The sequence below is a fragment of the Watersipora subatra genome, chromosome 6 (assembly GCF_963576615.1).
Source record: "Watersipora subatra chromosome 6, tzWatSuba1.1, whole genome shotgun sequence".
NCBI classification, from domain to species: domain Eukaryota; kingdom Metazoa; phylum Bryozoa; class Gymnolaemata; order Cheilostomatida; family Watersiporidae; genus Watersipora; species Watersipora subatra.
The window spans coordinates 34,333,792-34,347,005 of NC_088713.1; the positions used below are offsets into that span (position 1 = coordinate 34,333,792).

Below are 13,214 nucleotides of genomic sequence, written 5' to 3' on the forward strand. Positions count from 1 at the left end.
CTTACCTATGCTGCTTGCTCAACATATTGAGGAGTGTTGGACCAGATTGGCACAAACCGATGATAGACTGACAGCGTTAGCTGAATACATCAGATCTACCTGGATCATATCGACTACATGGCCACCCACTTCATGGTCTCAGTTTATGAGGCCTACAAGAACAAACAATGATGTGGAAGGTTGGCATCGACGATTCAACACCAGGGCATTCAGAAATGGTGCTCCAAACTTGTATCAACTAATTACAGAACTATACAGAGAATCAAAATTGACACTGATTAATGTAAAGCTCATTTCTGCTAAAAAGAATTACAAAAAGGGTGAAAAAGTCAACATGAACGGTTCAGGGAAAGCTGATGAGGCTGTGGAGTGATTATGATGAAGGTGACTTGACAACTTCAAGCCTGCTAAAAGCATGCAGTCACCTTGTTGGTAACAACTACATGTCTTTTGGTTGATTTTTGTTTTTGGTCTCCATAAAAACTGCAAGTCTCTCATTAGTGTGGAAACATGCCAATGTTGTTCTAATATATGTAAAAAGGGTTCTAAACATGATCTAGTTAACTATAGACCTGTGTCCTTGAGTAGCGTTTGCTGTAAGCTGTTTGAGCATATTTTTCATTCTGTTCATTCTTACATAAATACACATCTTGATAAATATAACATGCGTACAGGTATTCAATATGATTTTTGTGCTTGTACTTTTATCAATGACTTTGTGGACAACATTAATTCCCATTTGTATAGACAGTTTGCTGACGATGCTCTAGCTATGCGAGACAAAGCCACCACGGTGCAACAAGATTTATACTCTCTTGACTCTTGGGCTAAACTTTGGCACATGAAATTTAATCCACAGAAGTGTTACCATCTCTCTGTTGACAAGTCCTCTCTGCTGACATCTAAGACCGGTACCGTGGACGCAAGAAAATAGTTTTGTATAGCTTTTAAAAGAAACACTGACATCAGTGTTAGACAACCAGTCAGGCCTGCTAACCCAAAAGTGGGGCAATGCGTGAGATTTGGTTTTTGGGCAATTGATGTATCAATGATAGTATATATAAAGTTGTGGAAATTGGGGCAAAAATCTCATGCAGTTTAATTTTTTATTTGGGGTGATTGCGTGAGTCTCACGCTCAATGCGTGAGAGTTGGCAGGTATGGACGTCCTGTTCTAGCGGGCAATATTTGTTTCTTTTTTTGCAATTCTACAACAAGCACAAACAAGCAGCCTTGTGGGCATACCTGCCAACTCTCACGCATTGGGCGTGAGATTCACGCAATCACCCCAAATAAAAAATGTTAATACTTGAGATTTTTGCCTCAATTTCCACATTTTTATATATACTATCATTGATACTGTTGTATTGAAATACTGCGAAAACAAGATACCAACAGGGAATGTAGCCAGACCACAGGATAAGCATATAATTCGTACAAGCAGCAAGACACCCAAAGACATTAAAAGATTCAATAATTAGAAAATGTCAAAAGCAAATTAGGAACTTCAAATTTGGAAGAAATCAATCATGGAAACTGCATCAACACCAGATGGAAAACATGCCAAAGGGAAGTCGAAGCAATTAAACTCACCAACCGCACTCATCAAGAAGCCACCAGAGAAACATTAAAGACGAGTCAAATGAGTCACATACAGATCTGCCACTCCTGTCAAACATGACCTAGATACCAGGAGTAAGTCATGAGCTCCACCCTACATGTCAACATCATGTGCATCAGCTGAAGACTTACGCAAACAATATATCTTCACACGCCTGACAAAAAGCATTGAACCTTAACACTCAACCTACACCCACAGGCTAACCATCCCACATGCCAGACATCTGTAAAAGAGAACAGCTCCAATGAGTCAGCACCTCCTCCATCCCCATTTCTATCTCTGGCTCTAGCTTGAGCTCTGGCGCTCTCTCTCTCTTCCCGAGGGCCTCCTTGGACGCTTTCCCATCTGCCTGCTGAGGAGCCTCTCTCTCTTCTCTACCAATGGAGCCTCCTTCTCCTCCACCAGCTGAGCCTCCTCTACGCCACTATCACAACTGCCGACACTCTCTACCTATAACCTCTCACGACCCTTGTTTGACTATCGAAACTCGCAGCAGCATGGACCGAGCAAAACAAACACAGATGACCGTTCGAGTAGGGATGTAATTTTTATTAGCTCTTTTAATTGTTTTGTCATTAATTTATTGTTTTAGAATTTTGTTAGTTGTGTATTTTAATTGTTTGACTTATAGAATAAAGAAGTAACTTGTACTGGTAAATATCAGCATTACTTACAATAGCTTAACACCTTCACTATACCTGAACCAGTAATAATCAAATTAGCACCCAAAAGCTAAGTAAAAGTGCACAAACTAAACATAGTTAAAATCGAATAATATGACAAGCCAATTCAACACTGATGTTCTGTGTGCATTCGGATTAGTTATGCATAACATAATTGCTCCACAACCACACACAAAAGTACATCAATTGCCCCAAAACCAAATATCACGCATTGCCCCACTCTTGGGTTGGCAGGTCTGATCGTGGGACCAGTATCGTGGTGCATGCTTGGAGTCAAAACTCTTCTTGAAAATAAAGAATGATTAATGTCATAAAAAGATGGTTACTGGTGTTTTGCTGGTGCTGGTATATATAAAAGAGTGATAAAAACAATACATTGAAAAAATACCAAAAAGGTTTACTGCTCTTAATAAAATGTTATGCTGCTAAAAATAGATCTTAGACAGACATTTTATAAGCAACTATGTTCTTGATGACAGTTTGTGTTGCAACAGCATCTTCTAGTGCAGTTTATTAAATTTCTAATTTTGTAAATTTCCTTTGAAATATCGATATTTGGTCCGCACTAAGTCTTAGATTTTATTCTACTTATTCTAGGTGGTAGATGTTGTTATAAAACTGGCGATTTCCAAGTTGAAATCAACAATCAAGGTATATCTTTCTGATATTGTGATCTAAAGTTGATGTGACGTGATGCTGTCAAAATATCTTCATTTCATTTAATCAACGGTAAAAGTTCATCATGAGATTAATTTTATCATAATTTTTGCTACATCAACAAAATATATATTTTATAAACATATTATGCAACGCTTAATGGAGCAGAACAGATTTTGCCATATTGTATTATTCGTTAACTTTTTTTATCTTTATCAAATGTTTATTTTCAGTTTCATGCTCTACTAATCCATGATAGTATCACTAACGCGTTAGACCAGTCTGCTGACATTGTTATAGTACCAAAACATAATTCTGAGCAAAGTCACTACTACCTAATGGTTAGTATTCTTATACTGCACTTTTATACTAAGAGATTATGTTTATATATTAATTTTGAGAACGATTAGTGTTGCATAGCCGTGCATAGTTATTATAATTGTTTTAAAATTTTAAAACAGCACATCTTTTATATAGCGTGTAACTTGGATAAGATAACTGTTTTGTAGGCGCGGGAATACTTGAATACTGTTCTGCGTGTACTGTATATGTAACATGCAACTTGCATTAGCTTGCATAGTTTTATATACAAGTTGTATATATACTGTATATGGTACTCTGTTTGCAGCTGTTAGATAAGAAACTTGAGAAAATTCATTTAATGAGCTCTCTTTTTTTATAAAGGACAACAGACCATTGAAAGAGGTGAGCATGAAATACTTCACTAGGTTTGTTGGTAAATCTTACAAAAAGCAGCAGTTATTGCCTTTGCATTCTAGCATAAATGGTTTAATCCAAAAACTCACAGTTAGCAACAATATTTGCAGGAAGCTTGTTTCTGTTGATGAGAGGTTTGCTGATTATGCTGTGACAGATAGTGAGATGGCGGCTATGCAACAGAAAGATTGTGTAAGCTGTGGACTGCATGTTATCAAGGTGAGTGACACCCTCATTTGTAAGGGTCTCAAGACTTCAACAATTATCAGTTGGAAATGTCTGGTTGGATTATTTATCTACACATTAACTATTACTAGGGAACTTACTCCTATTCTGTCAATTTTCATTATTAATCACAATGTTTTGTCAGCTAAATTAGTGTGATTTATTGTAGTGGCTTTATGCAATAATCTTGAACTTTATAGATATTGGGCACATTTTCTTTCTGTAAACTTATTAAAAAATAATTCTAAGAATCTCTATTTTTATACTGTTATTAATATGTTCAGCATGCGCAATGATATGTCGAATCATTTGAGCTAGAAAATAGAAAAGATGGTGATATGTCTATAAATCCTGCCACATACCGTAAAGAATTATTGGCAAGTATAAAGGTATATGAAACAATAACAATTTCCAGCAGATTTAGCGCATCTGTATATCTTGTATGTAAAGATATGTAAAGATACTTCCTCACATATCTGGTTTAATTTTCTCCACCTGAACTAACAACATTTTAACAATTCTTAGCAATTTGTCCAATGATCCAGGGTTTTTAAACTTTTATTAATTATATCTAAATTTGCTCATAATACAATTATCTTTGGTAAACACTGGTTAAAAATGTCGCGCAACCCACAGCAAATGTCATCAAACAGAAAAAAAACAGTATTTCACCATTATCGGGCTAAAATTATAAAAATTTGTGCGATTTTAAAAACTTGTAAAAATGTTTGTAGTGGTATCATATATATCATAGACACGTTCATCACCATTTTATTACTCAAAACAAACTGGGAAATTATAGTTGACCTTTTCGCAGGCGAATTTTCAGGACTAGATACCCCACTGGGCAAATTAATTTACCGGCAAACGTATAAATATGCACATGTATATGTTCATATGTATATTGACATTCACGTCATATATATATATATATGTATATATATGTATGTATATCCATGTATATATATGTATGTATATCCATGTATACACGATATATCCATGACATGTATATATATTTCTTTGAACTTTAGAAGTTATTTATCTTGCGTGCGTGTATATTCGTATTTAGAGTACTTCCCAAAGTACAACGGTGGTTAGATCTTTGTTGACTATGACTTTATTTCCAACCGACCGGGAAACCTGAAATATTTTTAAAGACAAATTGATTCACAATCTTTAAGGCAAAATTGCTGTCTGAATCAGAAAATGTTACGTAAATTACATGATGTCAAATGTTATAACAAGAAATATTAGATAAAAGACAAGTAAACACAAAACATACCTCTGCCATACCCCAGAATATATATTTACGTTTCTTGTTCGTAATATCGTTAGTATAATGTTAGTTTGTCAATGGCGCACACGCAACTGACTTGGTCGAGCCATGTGTCAGACAGTCTTTTGTGTAGTTGTTTCGAAATAATGTCTGATGACAGTTTATAGGAGAAATGAGTAGAAGATGATTATTGAACGACCACCATGGCAAGTGTAAAGGCCTGGAAAACCCATTAAATGTTTGGTGACTCGTGAGAAAAAGCAGCTGTTTTATTGTCTTTGTAAACAGGTCAATCAAGCTGTTCTACAGTCATTTTTTATTGCAAGCGATAATAAGTGCTGTACGTATAAATCCTATGAACTGGTTTATTTTCGTTGATTTCGTATTTTGCAAACTTTACACTCTTCCACCTAAATTTTTCTAACAAATTTACTAGTTCCATCTGAAGTTAACAAATCTAAATCTGGTATAATGTAATTGTACTGAGTGTATTCGTGTATGCCTAAATTGATGTTTGGTACACTATGGTAATATTTATGCAAGAAGAGAATAACCTACGTTTGATTAAGAACACTGCAAGTTAGTACTTGGGAGTTTACGCTGACCAATAGCAGTAGTTGTTGTATGGGTCTGTAAAGCATGTTAGGTTCCCCTTTCCGCTTGCCGGAATGGGTTATCTGTTCTGGGTTTGAGATTCTGACAGTAGCGGATCTGACCAACACATCTCTACCTGTGTTCACGGAGTCGACAGATCCCACCTTCCACTGACTATGCCAAGTGTTTTTATCAACGACTGCGGCAACGTCTCCCACCTTAAGGTTTTGGCATGGATTTCTCTATTTTTGTCGGGTCTCTACCTTTGTCAGGTACTCCTGCCAGCGGCGCCAGAATTCATCGGCGAAACGTTGTCTTTTTAAACATGTTTTTTCCGTATACCTCGCCGTCTGGCACTTCACCTATCTCCTGATGTGTAGGTACTGACACAGGCTTCATGGTGATCAGATGATGCGGGGTTATAACTCCTTCATCGGGATTGTTCAGATTTGAACAGGTCAGTGGTTTCCCGTTGAATGTGCTGCAGATTTCGTACATGGCGGTCCGTAGTCCGGCGATGTCCATCCTTGCGGAAAACCTGCCTTTCATTTGGCTGAATACATTGCTAATCATTCTTATTCCCCGTTCCCATACGCCGCCCTGGTGGCTAGCACCGGGAGTGTTTGTCTTAAAGGTTATTTTTGATTGGAGCATAGTCTTAGTCTGCAGACCCTCGTATGCTTTCAAGACACCTTAGTGCTTGTAGGAAACTCTCTGTGGATAAGACCCTAACTACTTCGATGTGGATCGCTCTGGGATACATACAGGTGAAGATGATACACCAGCGTTTCATCTCCTTCCTGCCTTCTTTGACGAGGAAGTGTCTAAATGTATCTACCCCTACATGGGTGAATAGAGGGCTATGTTCCACTCTTTCTTTGGGTAAGGATCCCATCTGTTGACGCAAGGGGGCACCTCTTAGGCGTTTGCAGCCTACACAGGTTCTGAGTAATAATTTGATGAGGCCTTGTGCACCTATAATGTAGAAACCCGATTGCCTGATTGCAGACTGTGTAAAGATCCTCCTTTGATGGTGGGCCTTCTCATGGAAGTGTCTGATCTGTACTGTGGCTAGGTGACTGCTCTTACGTATGATTGCGGGTCGAAGCTTTTTGTCTGTGAGAATAGTTGAGGATTTTGCTCTACTGCCTATCCTTAGGATTCCTAGGTCGTCTAAGTAGGGTGACAGCTGTCTGACACAACTTCCCTTGCTTACCTTTCCGTGTGCTTGGATGTCCAGTATTTCTCAATGGAAGTACTTCTGTTGATCAAGCCTGATGAGAAGAGCCTCTGCATCTTAGAAATGTTCTCTAGACATTTTTTTTAAGTTTCCAGATTGGCTGCAGCTTGTCCTTGGCTCGTTTAGCAACTGCGCGTAGTTGTGCTGTTGCCCTGATGAGATTGTTCCACTTTGAAAAGTTTTTGACTTTGATGGGGTAGGTAACCTGGTTCATATCCACCCTAACAGTTTTCCTCAGTTCTGGATTTGATGCAGGAACATTGAAGAGTGTAGGTTGATTGAGCAAGATGTCAAGATTTTCTTTCCATAGGAAGTCTGGGCTTGAAATCCAGTGAGAGTTTGTCAGTTGATGTATGGTTGTGCCTCTGGAGGCCATATCGGCTGGATTGGCTATTCCAGGAACGTGGTTCCATTGTGCTGGCTTTGTTCTGTGTCTAATTTGGGTTGCTCTGTTTGCTACAAATGGAGAAAATCTTGATGTTTCATTTCTGATATAGCCCAGTACGATCATGCTGTCTGTCCAGAAGAACACTCCGTCTATTGGCATCCTCAGTTCCTCGTGCAGTTTCCCTTGGAGCTTGGTAGCTAGCACCGCACCTTGAAGCTCCATACGAGATGTGGTCATTCGGTCCAGGTGGGCCACTCTAGCCTTTGAAAGGACAAGTGCGCAGTGGATGCGATCTGTGGTATCAATAAGACGGATGTATGAGCATGCGCCATAACCATCTTTACCCGCGTCCGCAAAGTGATGAAGTTCGGCTCATTTGATAGTTCCAAAATCCTTTGGCTTTATGCAGCGATCAACTATAATATCCAGAATAGTGGCGAGTTGTCGCGTCCAGGCTTCCCATGACGAAGTAGTATCTAGATCGATCTGTTCATCCCAGTCGAGTCCTTTGCGACAGACATCTTGTAGCACATTCTTTCCCATTAGGGTAAAGGGTGAAACCAGACCAATCGGATCATATACCTGGGCTACGGTTGAGAGAATATCGCGTCTTGAGAGTGGTCTTGCATCAATATTGCTGGTGAAGCAGAGCCGGTCACTCTGTAGACACCAAATAACTCCAAGTGTTCTTTGTGTCGGCATGATGCTGTTAAATGAGATAGCTTCCGTCTCTTTCTCGGATTCTGGCAAATCGGCAAGAGCTGCGAGCTCATTATTGACGTACTTGTGTAGGCGAAGGTTGCCTTTAGAGCAAATTTCCCTCGCTGAATTCTCCAGGTCTTTGGCAGTTCTGATGTCATCCACGCTGAATATTCCGTCGTCCACGTAGAAGTTGACCTTGATGAATTCTGCCGCACTCTTAGATATTTCTACGTTGTTTTCAGCCAACTGGGGGTCCCCAAAACCCCCAGTTGTATATGATAAGTTTTAGAATTGATTCTTGGAGAGAAGTTGTACAAAATGACAGACACTCTAAGTACAGGCCTCTAAAAAGAGGAGCTAACAGCTAGTGAGGCCAGGTGTATGGCGAATAATATGGTTTTTATTGTCAATAACATGAGAACAGAGGAGTACTATAAGGAGTTTCACGGCCAAGTGGAATCCATGAGAGAGAAATTAGGTTTGTCTTACTCAATTTGCTTGTTAGGCATGAAAGCATAGTGTGAAATGGACCCAGTGTCAATCAAATGCAAGTAGAATATAAAAACTCAAGTAAGCCCATGCAGCAACGGGCTAGTATCAAAATTGTTCCCAAAATATCAGCTACAGCTATTTATGCTACTGGTTTGTTGCCTATTGTACAGGGGAGGTTTAATAACATGCTCTTTATCTCCTATAGATGTGAATCAATCTGCGTTGCCGAGAAGGACAAGACTAAAGAATGAAAGATGACAACCAAGATACAGCTCATTCACATACCATTACCTATGATTTGTACAGACAAGCATTCTTCCAAGCACTGGATATCATCAAGACATGGATTGAAGAACGGTTCAACCAGAAGGGTATGAAAGCCCACATAGCTTTAGAGCAGCTTTTATTGAAGACTAGTGCAAGGGAATCTGTAGAGGAAGAGCTTAATACCATCATCAAGCTTTATAATTCAGACTTAAATCAGTCAAGTCTAGAGCATGAGCTAGAGCTCTTGTCACTTAGTGACAGTAAGTTCAATGTGATATCAGAGTTCTTTACATGGATAGCTAAGGGGCAGAATCATTCCCTGTATCCTCAGTTATCGAATATCACCAAATGTCGTCTATTAATGCCTGCCAGCAGCGCTGCAACCGAAAGGTCCTTTAGTGCCATGAAACGGTTAAAATCCGATATTAGATCATCCATCGAGTCAGGTGAGATTAAACTCCCTTATGCTGCTTCATGTCCACAATGACCTCACTGATACCATAGACATACAGGAAGTAATTAGACTATTCACTGCCTATTACCCAACGCGTGAGAAAAATCTCTAACTTTGTTTAATTCAAAATCTACCATCTTCAAATTTAAATAATCCTTAGGAAAGAACTCTGATATCACATTTAACTTTGAGTCACTCAGCGACTCATTTGTGTTCATTTATAACTTAGCAGTTTCCCAAATTAGTCATTCATGATTTGCATGTTAACTTTTAGGCATTAATCTTCCTAAAGAGCCACGTGCTAGGAGAGCACCTATACGATACGATGAGAATAATTACACTACTGCTCAACTCACCTCTGACAAAACGTTAAGGAAGAACTACAAGTGCTGGACTTGGCCGTCAATGGTATTAAGAATAGGTTTAGGCAGGAGGGTATTGCTGTCTACTCCAATATAGAAAAAGTACTTACTGATCCGACCTGTGATACGCTGGTGATCACCAAGCTCTGCTCTTTAGATAGACAGACCTACTCTTGAGAGTGAGTTGTCTTCTTTGCATATGACAATCAAGCTGCAAATATCATTGCTTTTATCTCTATATTTAAAGCAGATTGTTTTGTGTACAAAACTTTGTTTCCCACCATCTATGACCTGCTTGTCATCATCATTGTTTTGCCAGCCACTAATGCTGGTAGTGAAAGGTCATTCAGTGCTTTGAAAAGGTGAAAGACAGCCATGGTAACAGTATGGGTCAACAGAGACTGAATCATCTTCTATGGTTACATCATAGATATAGTAAACCCTATATCTTTACTATATCTATGGGTTTACTATACCTATGGGTTACATACCTACAAAACAGAAACAGACAGTTTAGATGTACAGCAAGTCATCTCTGAATATGTGAGAGGCTTTGCTGGTAGAGAACGTGATATTGCCACTTACAAGTAAACTAACTGTGTTATCCATTTATATCTAGGGTAGTGCTGCTACCCTTACGGTTTTACTTCTGGTCACATGGTTTCTTGCTGTGATATGTGATGATATTTCTTTGGTGCTGGCAGAAAATACACTACGTCATGTATTATCATAGATATCTCATGTTTTGCCTTGTGTTCATATTGAGCATTCATAGTTCATATCATTTACACACCATCTCCTATGACCATTCCTCAAAGCTCAGGAAAGTTGTTTTAAGTAGTCTACAATGCACTATATGGCTTGAGACTGCCAAGCCATATAGCGTTGTGAGACCCATTGGGGGTCTCACAATGTTGGGGACCCATTGGGGTCCCCAAAAGCAATTGCATGTCCCCCATGTCCAGCAAATGCATCTGGGGGTTTTGGGGACCCATTGGGGTCCCCAAAACCCCCAGTTGTATATGATAAGTCGCTTAAATGGCACCCTCACTTGAAAACATAGGTGTACACTCCTGGGTATAGCTCTGTGAAGCATTGTATACCTCTATGAAATAAGGTAATTACATTGTGATAATTTTTGTTAACTGCTCAACTGTTTGGAAATGCCAAAATGGAGATGAATTTTGCAACTACGACAAGGCAACATTAAGATAGCAGCCAGGGAATCGATTTGCTAAGAGATGGCTACACGTTAACCAGCCTTACCTGCCGGTGATATTTACATACCCTAAGACAGAGCTGCTCTCAAATCATGGTGATTTGAATATTAGAATATTTGAAGCAAATCATTTTGTGCTGATTTGACACAAATGATGATTTGATTCGATTTGAAAAGTTTTGGAAGTAACTTGACTTGATTTGAAGTTTCGGGCTGATTTGAAGACTTGATTTGAAAAATAATTCAAATCACATCGCTATTGATAGCCTTGTCTTCTGTAACCGATCGAAACATTTTTACGACATTTGCGAAGTTAGCCCAAACTTTGGCAAGAAATGCGCACCATAGGTACCGAGGCTAAGCAACCGCGTGTGTGTGTCCCTCTACAAAAAGAAGAAAAGGACCGCGTGTCGTGTGTGTAAAAAAATCAACATGAGCAGCTCTGGTAAGCTGTGGAAAAGGACATGTTTGTAGTTGTGGTGCTGGCATTGAATACTTTGATGTCAATTATTTGATTGCTAGTAATTGGTTGTGACTATCCCACTCTAACCTCACAATCACTAGTCAAAATAAAAATTACTTGTGCTGTGCCTACGGCATGAATGAATGAATATAGTATTATAATATATAATATTCTATACAATACTATTCCATGCCGCCGACACATTCGTTATTCACAGTAATGACAATGTTCATGAATATAAATATGCATTATATTATTATTGGGTAGGATGTAATTAATAAAATAAATTAAAATTTTATTTGTTATATCAAATTTTTTAGAATAATAATAAATAACATTTTGATTTAATTTATAATTTTAAATTATAAACGAATAGCATAACAATAACATTCTATCCAAGTAAGTATAATAAATGTAATATTTATATATCATACATATTTTTAACATTACCATTTATCTATACATTATTATTAGATAATTAATTATATTATATGTATAATAATATAATTAATAATATTTTATACACAGTCACTTACTTACTAAGTGAAGTATAATACTTAAAACGGGATTTCGATTAAAAAGGACGATGTACAGAAAAAAGAAGTCACACGCACTCAGCAAATACAAATATGTGTTAATGAAGATATGTTCGCTGATTTTTTGAATAGAGCACGTTTAGCTAGTACAAGTAACCTGGATTCAGTACATCAGGAGATTGAAAAGTATATGGCAAAAAGCAGGTCTTCTTGTAACACTCTAAGCTATTGGCAAGGTGAGACACAATTACTGAGGCTTAGCAAGCTGGTGCTGAAGGTTCGTTCAGTACCAGCTTCATCAGCTCCCATAGAACAGGTTTTTAGTAAAAGTGGCTTCATCATGAGGCCACACAGAAGCTCCTTGACATCTGAACACTTGCGCAAACTAGTTTTTCTAAAATGCAACAAGTGTATTTAAGTAAATGTGTCAATATAATGTAACTGTTGATTATAGGCTCAATGCTTAGTTTCGTTTCCTTCAAGTTCAAGACTCAGTAACTGAGTTTCACTTGCCAATATTTTTAGTTTTTATCTTATATTTGTATCTTATATTTTGTAATTTTAAACAAGTATCTAAAGTTTTTTTTTACATTTGTACATTCTTGCTTAAAAGCTTCAATAAAAGCAGTCACAGCCATGACCATAAACTGTTACATAACCCTCCACTCATTCATTGATGTATCCAGCCAATAGTATGATGCGCTTTGCCATGATGTTTTAATATACCTCGTAGAACAAAGAAAAAAACCTTATCTAGTGATGATTTTAGCATACATAATACATATAGTGGTACAGAGATACAGCTATACTATTCCTATCCATAGAACCCAAAACGGGCAGGGGGGCAAACCCCCTACCCTTTCCCCCTGGTTTGGGTCCAATGGATAGGAGGAGTACAGGCTATGCCGCTACAGCTACACTGTAGATTGATCATACTATGCAATAATTGAGCGACCAATTTGAAAGAGTATTTCAAATCATTCTCAAATGATTCAGGATTTGAATTCATTATTGGGCTGACTCGATTTGATTTGCTTTGAATCTGTTGACAAGGGTGGGGGATTTGATTTGATTTGTAGTTTGCCGGATATAATTTGATTTGAGTCATAAAAAAGTCATTTGAAAGCAGCTTTGCCCTAAGACACTTAAGTATTCGCGTCATCTAATTTTCGCGGAGTCATCCTCTCGCGGAAATTTCATGAGCAAAATTAAACTATCATAGTGAGCGAAAAAGCGAAATTAAATAGCTTTGTTCATTGATATCCACAATAAAATCGTCACAATAAAAATGCAGGTAATTTTTCGTGTGTATTGGACTC

The 13,214-nt window shown here is 38.0% G+C and overlaps 1 pseudogene; it reads right to left on the reverse strand.

Annotated features, from left to right (window-relative positions):
* Positions 1–1,819: 1,819 nt before the first annotated feature.
* Positions 1,820–7,622, reverse strand: LOC137398215 (uncharacterized; annotated as a pseudogene).
* Between the last annotated feature and the right edge of the window lie 5,592 nt (positions 7,623–13,214).